Raw genomic sequence first — 14,329 nt, forward strand, 5'->3', positions numbered from 1 at the left:
GACATGCAAGGCTGATGCCTGCTCAAAGGTGGAGTCTGAGCCACACCTGCTGCTGGGAAGGCTGCTGGGGCTTGTCCAGCAGGTGGGCACTTCTCACAGGATAGTCCTTCCAAAGCCCTTCAGCAGAAGGATGAGGGAAGGTGCTGAGGACACCGTGCTCAGCACACCCCAACACCAGCTGGAGTCAGGGAGAGATGCTCCAGGACCACACGTGGCAGCACACGGGGACCTGGTGGAGCATGCCGTGCAGTGACTTCATGAAGCAGCAGCGGACAATCCCACATGGAAACATGTATCTTGGCATTGTTGCCTTTTTGTTATTGCTCAGACCACCAGCATACAGGAAAAATTGACCTGGGACAATTCTTGGGAGGCTGTGAGCAGAGGAAGGTGCTGGATGGAGGGCAGAAGGGCCTTTGCAAAGACAAGCTGCCACTGTTGCATTATGTCCTTAGGACAAGATCCTGTGTGGTGGCACTCCTCTGAACTGCTGAAATAGCCAACCTGCAGGTGACTCCCAAATTTCCCAAGGAAAGAAAGGACAGCTTCCTGTCCCCATTCTCTCAACTGGCAAGAAACTCTCTAGAACATGCCCTCCTGTGAATACACCCAGACCTGTGGTGCTAATGGTTTGTGATTCACCAGGCAGGAATGCATCTCTGCATCCAAAAACTGGGCTCTGGTATTTCTATTGCTCACTGGCATAGAGGAACAAGCAAAAGGAAGGGACTTGAGCCCAAGAAGAGAGAAAAGAGCTGTGGGGTGAAGTCACAGGCATGGGGGAATGAGGACTGGCTTTCCACCCAGCACATTGACCCAAAGCTCATTTCAGTCAGCAGAGAGCTGAAGACAGCCCTTGTGCCTACTGACAGGATTTTGAGACACCCTGTGCCCTGAGCAAGTCATACTGCAGCAAGCCTGGTCCATGGGACAGAGCCAGATGTCCCAGCAGAGGTAATTCCCACATCAGCCAAGGTCTCTGTAGGGGCTGAGTGGAGGAGAAAGGTCTTGGGAGCTGGAGCTATTTGGGCACTGGCTGAAAACCCTCTCCTTACAGAGCCAGAGACTGCAGGGGCCGTATTCGGTGCCTGTCTCAAGTCTGGGCGACCCCGTCTGTTCCCATTAGGAGGCCCAGGCGGTAAATTGGGCCCTGAATATATAATTAAGCAAAGGGCACCATCCTGAAGCCAAGGTTCACACTGATTTGTTGTGGCTGGGGTGGGAACAGCCCTTCACAAATCAGTCGCAGGATGTTGCTCCTAGTCAGCTGGAAACTTGGTAGCTCAACTCCATAAAAGCTGGATCTAACGCTTCAGCTCCCCAGCTGGTTTCAGCATCCTGACCAGCACGCAATCCTGTGGCTTGCTTTTCTGCACGACAGTCTGGAAACCTTCCTTGAGAGCCTCTTGTTTGCTGGCTGCCAGGATTTGCCATGCAGATTCTTGCCAAAGGGATAATATAAACAAAGCATAATGTCAAGTTTCCCACACAAGTAAGATGATCTATTAGCACTGCACTTTGTACTAATTATTGCACAGTGGGTGGGGGCTTGTGAAAGGAGATTTATGCATTCAGCTAGCCTCACTTTTATTATTTGTAAGTACTTTTTGGCAAGGAATGAGCGAGATATGTATTTTATTGTTACACTGTTGCAAACATCCTAATCTTCCGCACTCATTAAAACCTCATAACAAATAGTAAGAATGATATATTGCAGCCACAACGAGCATCCCATTCATCCCCAGGTGGGGGGAGGGGGACAAGACACAGGAGAGGGATGACAGGGAAAATGGGAATTTGGTTTTTTTGGGCTGTGGTCATAATTTGCATCACTCGGAGAGTACCTGAAGGAAGGAAAGAAGGGATGAGGAAAGGCTGCTGGGACACCAGAGTGGGTGGGGAGCTCTGAGGTGTCAGTGTGGAAGAAAGATGCTGCTGCCTCAAAGTGTGAGTCAACACTTCCAGAAAGCAAAAGCCCATTTGTGCCCTTCCTGACATGAAGCAGTTAAGTTGTATATCTGCTCTGGGAAATCACATCACTACCCAGGAGCAGCCAGGCTTGCAAGACTTCCACCCATGTGTCAGGTCCTGCATAAGGAAGAGTCTGTGGCATCTTGAGAAGGCATTTGAGTGTTTCTGCACTGCATGGGCCAGCAAAAAGGGCCCCAGAATTTGCACAGTGCCCCAGGTTGTCCTTGGGAAATTTACTGTTGCATGCTGGACCTGTGGGGCTGTTGTTGGGTGAAAGCCAAACTTTGTCTGTTGTTTTAATGGAAAAAAAGTTCAGTGGAAATTGTTGTTACAGGTTAAAGGGCACTTCCAGGGCCTCAAAATGGTTTGTAGGGATTTTTTTTAGTGTAAACCCCCAGGTAAAGATCAGAAAAGATGACCCAGAGTCGTACATGCACTCTTGGCACCTTGGAAAAGATTGCCAGAAGAGATGAATGGAAAATTATCAGGAAATCCAGTGAGGCACAGTCCCACCTGCACACCACAGTCCCAGATCTGCACACCACAGCTGCCAGAGCCATCCCCACGCTGGCTCATGCTTACCTGGCTGAGATGAGAGCTGAGGAGCTCTGCTCAGAGCTGGTGGGGTTTCTCAGCATTTCCTACCCAACCAGAGCCCTACTTGCTCCACTGTTGAGTCATCTCTAGGGGTTGGGTTGAGAGAAGGACTTCCATCCTCTTCTCCATCATTTGTCCCACCCAGAATATTATATTTGAAATAACGTCATCCAGGCTGGGCATGAGCTGCCAGCCCAGGACCTTTGCCCTGGTCAGAGCCTGTTGAGGTGTCCTTTCCCTCTTCACCTGCTTCTTCCAAAATGCCACTCTTGTTCTGTGTCTTTCTAGCCTCCCAAAAGTCATCACTGAACTGACTTCTGGTCACAAGGGAGGAGGAGAGTGTGACCCAGAGGCCACCTCTGCCTGGGGCAGGGTCAGTGTGGAGGACAGTCAGGCAGGAAGTTTTGGACACTCTGTTTCCAGCACAGCTTTGGAGTGGCCACATGTGTCAGGCAGACAGCTCGACCCTTCTCTAGGTACCTGCAGAAAGGGACTGAAAATAATATTCACTTTTTATGGCTCCAGTCTCAAAACCTTTGGCAACATCTTTCTTCTTCAATTTAAGGTAGATGAAGTTTGGGACTTTAACTACAACACAGAAGTTTTGAAATATTTGGGAATGGCTCCTGCAATGTCTTCTTCCCCAAGTTTGCATGAGTTTTCCAGCTCTTGTTGGCTTATTCCCAGGATGTTGCTAGGAGAAAGAAAAAAATTAAAAAGACAAGTGAAGTAGAAAGGGAGAGAAATGGTTGAATTCAGGACATCATACATACTGTCTGGACCTTCAGCCTATAGAAAATGTTGAAGTACAGAACACTTCACAGAGGTACTTTTTGGGGGTTTTGTTTGATTTTTTTTTTTTGAGATGTCCCTTCTAATCCTAAAGGTTTCATACCCCCTTCCTCTGGCAGAGCTCTGCTACTGCAATGGCACCATGGTCCCAGGGACCAGGAGAGCACATCCCCAAGTGGGAACAGAATAATCACACACCCTTGGCCTTTGCCCTCCCATGAATACAGGAGGTGGAAGGGTGTCCTGCTCTGCTTCCATCTGGAAGCATGGGCAGATTGTCCATTACACCAGTCATGAAATGGCTAATAAAGATGCAGGGGATTAGGTACATGTCTGTGATGGATGCTCAGCTGGAAGAGCAGCACTGGGTGGAGTGGCTTCCTATCTTGCTATCAGCATGTCCCATAAAGGATGTTCTGGAGACAGTTTCTGGAGAAAGCCTGGCTCCTCTCTTGGGTAGGAAGCAGAAGTAACAGGGCGAAACCTTGTGCCTGAGATGGGAAAAATGAGGATTAAGGAAGCTGTCAGCATTAAGTAACTCATCCCTCAGGCTTAAGTTGCCAAAACAGAGATCAAGAAATACACTCAGCAAGGAAGGGCTTGATACTGTCTTGGGAGCCACTGGTGTGAACCCAAATTGTTCCATTAAGGATCAATTGCTCCCAAATGCAGGCACACACTACTGAATGAGGGATTTCTGAGGCTGCTGCTGCCACTGCCGGCATCCACAAGTCTGCCCCACCATGGTGTGAAACCCCAGCTGAGCAACCTCACTTCATTCCTCCCCTTCACCAGTAGCTAAACCCTGCCTCATGCCTGCCCAGCCACACTTGCATATCCTTATTTGATTTTTTCATCTTTTCAGACCTTACCCTGATAATGAATTAGAGCCAGAACTGGGAAACTCTCTCCTTCAGCTGGTGTCTGCTGTAACCTGGTATTATTTTTGTTCTCACCTTCCTCCCCGTTCATCTCCATCGCAATGCAGACATTATCCCATCCTCTCTCCCATCTCCCCCAGCACGCTGCACTCAATCTCCCTCTGCACAGGCTCACCCTGAACAAACCTCTTTTGTCGGGCCACCCCACACAACAAGAAAATTAGCATAATTTGGGCATGTTGAGGCCACCACAGCAGCTACAAGCCATGATTACAGTGCATGTGGTTAGCAGAGCCTGCAACATCAAACAGTGTGTTTACAACAGATGTAATCCCTAATGATACAACAGGTGTATAACAGTCAATACCAGCATTGTAGCGATCAAATAACTCCGTGGCACGTTCACATTGATCCGGTATTAATCCAGCCCCCTCGGGGGTTTGGGCTGTGATTTATATGACTCGCTGGGAGGTTTCGGCACCTCTTTGGCACAGCACCAAACTGCAGGCAGGGATCAGTGTACAATTTACCTTTGCAGTGAGAGGTTTTTGGATCCACGCTCTCAGCAAGCCAGGTTTGACAACGGCACTTTGAAAAGGAGGGCTTGTCGGAGCACGCAGGGGCACGTTTCTCTCAAAGGGTGATTCATGCGCTGCAGCTCCAGCAACTGTCCTGGTTTTACATGCTCCAGTGATGATGAATTAAAGCAGCAACAGGAGCACAGCCCACATCAGCTCTCACAGGATCCTGCCCGCACTGTCAGTTTCCTCTGCACCCCTTTATACACCAGCCCAATCCGTTTACCTTAGAGAGGAGGAACACAGGAGAGCATGGGATGAAAGCATACCAAGGGAAGGGAGCTTCTGAATGGGAATCAAAGGAAAATCCCAGGGTAGCACATCCAAAACCAATGGAAATACTTTTCCACCCAGTCCCTGGTTAAATTCCTATATTTGAGACGAAAAAAAATGGGTAAAATCCAAGAGAATGAGGACTGTTCAGAGGGATAACAAGAACATCTGCAGACACCTAAGACCCAGGGTGCTCACCTGGGGCAGGAGTAGGAGCCTGGCTCATGGCTCTGCTCCTGCCTAACAGAAGTCAGCCCACCTTTGACTAATAAAGGTCCTCATTTAGAAACTCATCATACACCTAATTTTAGTTTGCACCTCTACAGGCAATTTTCAGGCAAAGCACCAGCAATCAAATATGCACAAATATTAAATTAGGAGCTGTCTTTTAATAACGAGGGCAAAACGAACTACTGAAGAAGCGTGGAAAGGAAGCTGGTGTTGTGTGTGCTGCAATCCAACTAACGAGCTTCGCTTGCAGTAGTGGCAAGCTGGTAACTTTCATGAGTATTAAATGCAATTAAAGAAACAAACACTCTCCATCATTCCCCAGAGTGAGAGATATTATCAGTTGTGGCTTTGTATTTTTACATAATCACAGTTTAAAGGAACATTTTTCCATATGTGGAAATTCCCTGTTTTCTCCTCCAAACGCTAACAAAATCCTTGCCTCTGGCTGGCTCTGCTCTCTTCATGGCTCTCTGTTATGGCACTCCTGCTTGCCCCAAGGCCCCAGGGAGAAGAGCTGGGCCCAAAACAAACGCCAGAGGTGAACGTGCTGGAGATCCAGTCCTACATCCAAACAGCACACGTTCCCTCTGCTTGGGGTGCTTTTGAAAATTCCCCTCTTCCCAGAGCTGAAAAGGCTTTTGTGATCTCACAGACCTCCTCTCTCAGGTTCCCACTCCAGCGACGTGATCGAGCGGCACGTCCCACCCATCACCACGTGCCCATCTCCCAGAAACCTCCCAGGGTGAGTAGTGGGGCACAGCCAGCCTGGGAAGCTCCCCTGTACCACTGGGGGACACCTTGGGATCTGGGGAATGATAACAGCTTCCTCCTCTGATCCTGTTAAGGGGGTTGAACTCAATTGGTCACACCTGGGGCTTTGGCTCATGAGCCCAGCTGCTCTGCAGTGGTTTCATCCTCTTCATTCTTCAACCCAAGGGGCAAATTATTTGCTCTCTTGCTGGGAAGTGGGGCCAGGTACAGCAGGCTTAATGGAGGCTTGTGCCAAGGGTGCAGGATATCCATGTCTTACACAAAATGCTTGCATGCCCAAGCTGTCTCACGCACCCAGCTAGGAGCACCCACACATGGTTGTCCATGTGTCCATCTGTACCCCATTTCTGTCCAGCCACAGTCATTATTCCCCACAGGCAGGGCAGATGTGCTCCTCCCACATCTTCAAACCACTGGCCCCATCACCCTTTGCGCTGGGCAGTGATTTCTGGCTGGCTCCCGTGGCCTTTGCTGGATTTGTTTGTTTGTTTGCCGCACGCGCTGTTTGTGTGCTGTTTGCCTGCTGAGCTTTTCTCTGCCTGCATTCAGTCCATGGGCTGGCCTGCTCCGCTCTTGGATGGCATCTTGCTCACTTGCAAACCTGCAGAAGCTGCCTGGTTCTCCTGGCAAATCCCCAGCACAACCAGCACCACTCCTAGGTGCTGAGGTGAGGGTCTTGGGGCATTCTGAGCTCCCCTACCACCCCACTGAAGCTCCAGTAGAGTTCCTCTAAAAGCTGCAAATTTGATAACCAATCCTTGAAGCAACAAAGGTCTGCTTTTCCAGAGGAAGCAGGAAAAAGTCTAATGGCATCAGTACACTGAGTGGGTTATGGTTATGTAGTTATGGATATTGTCTAAAGAGTCATGAATGGTTTGGGTTGTAAGGGACCAAAAATATCACAAAATTCTAAGCCCCCTGCCATAGGCAGGGATGCCACCCACTAGATCAGAGCCCTATCCAACCTGGCCTTGAACACTTCCAAGGATGAGGCATCCACAGTTTCTCTGAGCAGGAGACCTCAAACCACATGGAAATCATCCAGGAAAGTCTATCAATGCTGAGTCCAGCTCAGGAGACCCTTGGGACCAGACCTTGAAGCCTGTATCCCTTGGATGATCCAAGAGGTTCATCTCAAGACATGGGACACCAGCCATGTGTCCAGGATCACTTAATAAAACAGGGCAAGAGTGAGGAACAGTCTGACCATCTCTGTCAAGCCATGCTGTGCCATATATGAAATTCCTCGGGGAGGAGCTGAGCTCTGTGGTTTTACTGACCAGACCCATGCTGTGCTTTCACACTCCCCTGCATGCAAATTCCAAATTTTGCGTGAGACAGACAGGAAGACACCAAGGCTTTGAAGTTTGTCTAAGACCCAGGCAGTTATTGCTGTTATTTTCCATCTGGCAAGACTTTGAGGATCTATGGCTCTTTCCAAATATGTTTTCTGGGAATGTTATCATATTGGAAGCCATTTAGATATAAAACGTCACCGCTCATGGGAAAATCTTGTTAACACAGAGCCACCAGCGGAAGCTCTTCTTAAAATTCCTTTCTGCTTGATAAAGGCTTTCTTTATCTAAGCAGTGGTTTGGTGTCCTCCCCCTGTAGGCTGGTGTTGTGTCACAGAGTTGGGGAAGCCTCTTCCTCGAAGGCAGAAGAGGAAAGTCTAGATGAGCTGCCTTTCATGCCATTGTTTTGGTAGCTGGAGCCCGTAGGGCTCATGTTCATTATCACTGCCCGGGGAGCTGCCTGGGCTGCTCTGTCTGAGCCAAGGTGCTGCTCTGGTACTGGACCCCATGGCCAGGCACCCACCCATGTCCTGGAGGCAGCATCAGCCCCTCTATGGGCAACCAAATTCTTCCCCTCCCTCCTTCCTCTTTCACTCCTCTTCTTCCTCTACCAGAATCAAACCAACCTGGATATCGATCATCTCTGATGCTCACACTCATCCAGCCACACAGAGCTGCACATAACAGCTGCTATTTGATTTCATTCCTAATCTCTTGCCTTTTTTTTTTTTTACCAAATCCCTTTAAACCTCTTTTAAATAGCTCAGGGACCATGAAGGGCTATTCCCCAGCTTTGTTTCTCCTTGTGCTCTGCCTTTTTCAAGCACCTTTAATTCCTTGCCATTTTCACCCTTTCTGCTCTTGTCAAGCATTGCCTACAGCAAAAGTTTGTCTCATCTCAACTCTTATGGGCACTTTTGCAGAGCAAGGATCTCACTGGTTACCTACAGGAACCTCATGCTGCATTACCTTCAGCTGCAGGAGCTCTAGCAAGGATGACCATTCTCGTGAGCAGCTCCCAGCTTTCCATGTAAGGTGGAAATTTTAAGGCTTGCAGGCTGTGAGGTGAGCTGGCTCCCTCCTGAGAAGGGAAATGCCACTGAGGCCAGGAAGAATCACCAGAACCTGGTGTCCAAGGTTTCCTAAAGCAACCTCATGTTACTCGGGATTCTAAGGGCCCGTACCAGGATATCTGATCTCAGGCTCAAGCCTGGAGCTGGAAGCCTGGTTGCTTCCAAGGGAAGTAACTTTATAGGGTAGGAAAGGGAGAGTCCTACGGCTTTTAGGCTCCTGGCTTGCAGCAGAGAGGCTGAAAGCCCAGAGGTTGGTTTACCTCTCCACCCTCAGCCTACATGCCTAGGCCTCTGCTTCTGGTCCTTGAAAGCTTGCTGAAGGCCAGACCTTCCTCTCAGAGTACCTCAGGATAAGCAATTCAGCATGTTCCTGCAGTGCTTCACTTGCAGTGTCCTGTGGCTGCGGCCGCTGTGATCCTGAGCTGGGGGCAGGAGGCACCAAATTAGCCTGAATTCCCTGTGTGCACCTACAGCGTCCAGCCTGGCAGGGACCTGCAGGAACACAGTCCAAGACTCTCACCCAGCCTGCCCCATACAAACCACTGCTGCTGAGGAGCCTCAGAGCCTGGACAAGGCAGCTCCAGCTTGCCCATGGCTTGGGAACAGCTGCTGTGTTTCCTAAGCCTTTCTCAGTCCTCTTCCTCAGTCTTGCCGAGCTGCAAGGTGAGTCCTTGCAAAACCTGAAGGATTCACTGCAGAGCATTGCTTGCATTTTTGATTCTGCAGTTCAGAGCCCTGGAAAGAGCCCTGCAGCCACTTAGCTCATGATGACGACTGATACCAAACACTGCTTCCTCTTACTGCAAGTGAGTAAAAATAAACAACATCCTACTGTACCCACCTCTATCCAAGAAAGCACCGTAACCGGTATTTATAGATAAACAGAGATACATTGCCTGCTGGGGTCTGCTGAAATGAATTTAGACCTGAAGATTGAAAATCCAATTGTGTTTATAAATCAGCTGTGACATGCCAGTGTCATGTCATCAGCAGAAGGCAAAGGGCATGTTTACTACAAGCAAAGGCACATGCTACAGTCATATGCATAAGCAAGTTTCTGTGCAGACAGGTTATTTTTTGCATAGTGGTTTTTTGATTTTTACATGACTTAAGGATAATGCTCTAGGAGCCTTCTTTTTTTTCTTAGTGCAATTTTTTTTTTATGGTAACATTGTTTTTTCCCTTTTGTGATTGACTGGAGGTTTTGTTAGGTTTTGTTTTTTTTAATGTTCTGAAGAATGTTTGTGCTTTTTTTGGCACCTTATTACAGACCTCAAAAAACCTGACTAAAACCCTGGCTGCTTCTAAAGCTCCTGCCAAAGGAATTCATGCTTCTCTAAATTTGCTGTTCACATTTCTTGTTCCAACTGATATTTTTAATAATAAATAGGGTTACTAAGAATAACTGTTTACCACCTCTGTCGGCTCCAGTCTTTTATTTGGACTCAGATCTCACCTTTGGATTACCTGTCTGTCTTAAAAATCAGCACTACGTATAGACTCTGAGGGGACCCTCCTAACAAGTTTTCTGGTGTCCTTAGGATGTGCAGCAATCAGCCAGCCTGAAAGGTGACATGTCACAGCCTCCTACCCATCTGAGATCTCATAGTGGCCATGATTTACACGGCTAAACCCAGGCTTTCCCAATCCAAATCCCTCTCCATGTATCACTTTATTTTCCCTGATTCCTCTTGTCTCCAGCTCCACAGCCAGGCTTCTACATCCATCCTCTTCTGTCACGCCAGCCAAGGTTTTTTAGCTGCTTTTTTTCCTTTTTTTCTTTTTTTTTTATCCTCTAGACCAGGTCCTCTTATTAGATATGCCCTTTTCACTGACCCTGAATTATTGCTACCCATGGTCTTAGAAGAACAGTGCTGTTTGTTAGTCTAAGAGCACATGTGACTACCCTCTTCCTGGCCAACACCAGAGGTTGCACCAGAGACTTTTCAGGCCAAAAACCAGGCATTTCAGCAAAAGCTACAGGCTCTGAATGTGATCCTTGAGGTCAGAGGAGGACAAAGGAATCATCGTCTATTTGGGGACCTGCCGGAAGACACTAATCAGAAAGACGTGCACGAATTTATTCCAGAGCATGCAAGAGTTTCCTCGGGCAGAATCCAACCTCTGTCGGTGGCAAACATCCCATTCCCGCTGCAACGGGGCTGCCAGCGGGAGCCAGGATTTTAATGCCCGGGATTTTCACTCGAGCCCGTCTGGAGGGAGCGGGATGTTAATGGGGAAGGGCATCCCGGTCCATAGGGGTCTGGGCTGGAGGAAGGTTCCCAGCTCGGCGGCTCTTTAGGGTTTGCAACAATTTGCAGATTAGTGTTGGCACTTCCAAGGCTGGGCTGGCAGCGAGACCTTTAACCAAGACAGACAGATTCCCTGCTGTGGCACTGTTCAGCGGGCTTAAATGGAATAACGACGTCTCTCCAGCTTGGGTGATATTGGGTCAATCTTTTTCTGTTTCACTGTGTTTCCACCCCCCTCCCCATCCCCATCCTCCCCCCGCCGTAGGTCAGGGCTCTCGGGAGGGCTGTGCGCTGCCGCTCCTCTGCCTTTGTGCTTTGGGAGCTTGGGGAGGGGGGGGATCATTTTTATAACTCTTTGTACCAACGCAAGCAGAGCTAATGGTAAAAGGCAATCAAATCTTCTGCTCCAAGGCATAAGCTGGTTGCCTGCAGGGTCAGGGAGGAATTTTGCCCTCCCTTCTCTCCTGGGTTTGGAGAATGCTCAGCATCAGCACAGCTTGTGGCTCACCCAAAAAAAACAAAACAAAACAAAACAAAAAAAAACCTCTCTTGTTCTTGTAATTCTTCCTTACTTTTACTGAGAAAAATGACAGAGGGAATTATAAGTGCTTATGGAGTGCCCGAGGAAGCTTCCCATTAGCACCTACAGCAAGTAGGGATGGGGGAGCTGCTCATGATTTTGCTGGACCTTGGGGCAAAGCATCAAGTTGCCTTTCCTCTAGGGGGTTTTGACTGCCTCCCTCTGATGTGTTCTCCCTCCGTGGCACAGAGGGAGTTTTCTGCCTTTAAGTCCTTTCTTTTCAACTCCAAAGCCCTATGGGTGCTGGCTCTACTCAGACTAACATTTATGTTTGCCTGCCGGCTGGAAGCCTTGGGGTGGGAGATACCCCCACCACCCCGGCATCCCGGCCTGACCCCCTTCCTTGGGGAACAGCTCTCCTTAGCTTGGGTCAAGGCAATCCAGCAAAGACAAAAATGCAAGCAGGCACAAGCAGAGAAAGAACCGTTGGGAAGGCAGGAGTTCAGAGGTAAGCCGGCTGTCCTCGGGTAACAAACTCCGGGCCACCCACATCAGAGCACCAGCCTCAGCTCCCTCCCAGCAGAAATGACCACGGGCAAATCTCAAAGGCAGAGCCAAAGCACAAGACACACACACAAAGTCTCACACACTCACACTCACATTCACACACACACACAAACACACTCACGTTCACACACCCCTTTCAGCACGGCCTTGCAGGGGAAGAGCTGGCACCAAAAGCATCGTGGCCTCTTCTCCCAAATCCCCAGGATGTCGGTGCTGGGGAGGCTGAAGGTGCAGGGTGGCTTCATTCAGACCCCTCCTGGCTCTCCTCAGCACGCCCTTTTAGCCCCCAGACCCATGGAGGGGAGAGCCCACTGCAGCTGCTTCCCACAAGAAAGAAAGCACGCACTCACAAGAAAAGGGGCTGGAAAATTTCTTTCTTTCATTCTTTTTTTTTTTTTTCTGTTGCGTTCTGAAACCAATAATTAAATTTAAAAAATAACCCAACAATAATTAACACAAATTAAGTGTGAGGTCTAAGCTACCGGCAGAAGTTTGATTTGAAAAGAGCAAAGCAAGCAGTTCTGACTGGGAGCTCTGATAGTTTGTCTGGTACACATGGTCAGAGAGGCAGAGTGAGGGAAGGAGGGAGGGAAAGTGGGTGAGAAGACATGGCTAATGCAGTGTATGAGCCACAGATTGCATGAGACCCTCTGGAGTGGCATGTGGGTGGCAGCAGAACCTTCATCCTCTCAGATTGCACCAATGGAGCATTTGAGTGGCTGTGGCTGAGCAGCACTGGCTCCACTCCACTGTCTCCAGCATGCCTAAAACCTTGCCTCAAATAAGGAAAACTTACCCCAAAATCAGAGAGTTCTCAGACCAAGAGACACAGAGAGAAATGCTCATGGGTGTGATTGCACCATCCATCCCAACAAAGCATCTTTGTGAGATATCATCTTCTGGGTGAAAAACCCACTCTCCCTTCCCAATCCTGCCCTCCTCCCCTCCTCAGGAAAGTTTGGTGCCTTTTAGGTCCTGGCCACTAGCAAGGGACCTACCAGCACACAGCTGTGCCCTCCCATGCTACAGCCTCCAGCTCATTCCTTTGGCATGGGGGGCTCCTGTGTCACTCGAGGCACATCTGCATCTCCCTCAAGAGAAAGTCAGAGGGGCTTGTGCTGCCAACCCCCAGAATTCATCATTCATTCTAGGTCTGGACACTAGACCATTTCCAAGGGGATAAATCCCCAGTCTGTCCCTGAGAACAGCCTTTTAAAAGAATCCCTAAGTTACTATTTTTCTCATTTAACTGGCTCTCTTTGTCCACCCCAAATCCTGTCCTGTCTGGGGAGATGGAGGATTGAGAAGTGCCCTTTTCCCTCCTGCCTGACCCCCTTGAGTCACAGAACCGCGGTGTCCAGCATCCCATTTTCTCAGCATTTGAGCTCTTCAGGGTGACCCTGAAGAAGTGACCATGTATTTTGGGCTACCATGGGGGTAGCCCAAGCTGGCTCAGAGCTGCCAGCTGCTTCCCCCCATGCCCCCCCTGCCCTCCCTCCACAGCCCCCTCCCCATGTCCCCCACCCACGGCCCTTTGCGGCCTGCCCAGGGCTGGCAGGGCTGCGCCTCAAGAGAGACATCAAAGTCTCCCCTGGAATGTGTGTGGCTCTGCTGCTCTGCGAGAGAGATACGGAGCCAGGGATCATGAAAGAGATACTGCGATGGTTATCGGCCCATCAAATCTAGGGGAAGCTGAGCGTCAGGCTTGCCAACAATACCTGTTATTGTTCCTCCCCTGTGCGGCACTTTATTAAGCGCTGTAATCATTTTAATATTCATGCATCTCCGCAGCCATTCCACCCCCTTCCCCTTCTCCTCCTCTGTGCTTTTCAACATATTCCACACTGGAAAGTGCCTTTCTTGCATTTCCTGGGAACTCGCTTTCCCTCCGGGCAGCAGGTGTTTCAGTCCGCAGCGCCCGGGAACGTCCCTCTCCGCACCGGGAAAAGGGGATTTTCTCCTGGTCTTTGCTGTGCTCTCCCTGCACCTCCTTCCATCCACCACCACCCCCCTTTCCTTCAAGTAAAAGCTAATTAAGCACCACCCTGCTCAAACGATGGCATTGCTTCACTGTCAGTGGGAGAGAGAATCTTGAAGTCCTCGTCCAGGCAGTGCTCCCACTCTGGTGGGGTGTGTGCTCCCAGGAAATCCCCTCCACCTCCAGCTGGCTCAAGAGTGGTCCGAGGGTGTCCCTGCGGGATGCTGCGAGGCAGATGTGTTACACTGGCTGTTTTGTACCAGCCAGCCTTGGGATGAGCAATCCAGGCACACCAGGGAGGTCCCTTTGCCCATCCTTCACAGGCTCTCCAGGCTTTGTTCCTCAGCATGAAAAATAAAACTGATCATGGGGTGTGTCTAAGTGTGGGTACCCCAGAGATCATAAAATCACAGAATGGTTTGAGTTGGAAGGCACCTTAAAGATCATCTAGTTCCATTCTCTGGCCATGAGCAGGGACATTTTCCATTAGACCAGGTCACTCAAAGCCCCACCCAGCCTGACTTTTCACACTTCCAGGGCTGGGACAGCC

General features: G+C 49.5%; 2 long non-coding RNA genes across 2 annotated transcripts; one reads left to right on the forward strand and one right to left on the reverse strand.

The window, feature by feature from the left end:
- Window positions 1-218: 218 nt before the first annotated feature.
- Window positions 219-6,137, reverse strand: LOC111928315 (uncharacterized). The gene is made up of 3 exons (XR_015287159.1): window positions 5,978-6,137; window positions 4,772-5,045; window positions 219-3,851 (listed from the first exon to the last, which is right to left on the reverse strand). It is a non-coding gene; the product is annotated as an uncharacterized LOC111928315 (long non-coding RNA).
- Window positions 6,138-9,187: 3,050 nt separating this feature from the next.
- On the forward strand, window positions 9,188-9,864 carry LOC147652885 (uncharacterized). The gene is made up of 2 exons (XR_015287160.1): window positions 9,188-9,268; window positions 9,733-9,864. It is a non-coding gene; the product is annotated as an uncharacterized LOC147652885 (long non-coding RNA).
- The last annotated feature ends 4,465 nt before the right edge of the window (window positions 9,865-14,329 follow it).

The sequence above is a fragment of the Cyanistes caeruleus genome, chromosome 5 (assembly GCF_971803275.1).
Source record: "Cyanistes caeruleus chromosome 5, bCyaCae1.hap1.1, whole genome shotgun sequence".
In the NCBI taxonomy this organism is placed as follows: domain Eukaryota; kingdom Metazoa; phylum Chordata; class Aves; order Passeriformes; family Paridae; genus Cyanistes; species Cyanistes caeruleus.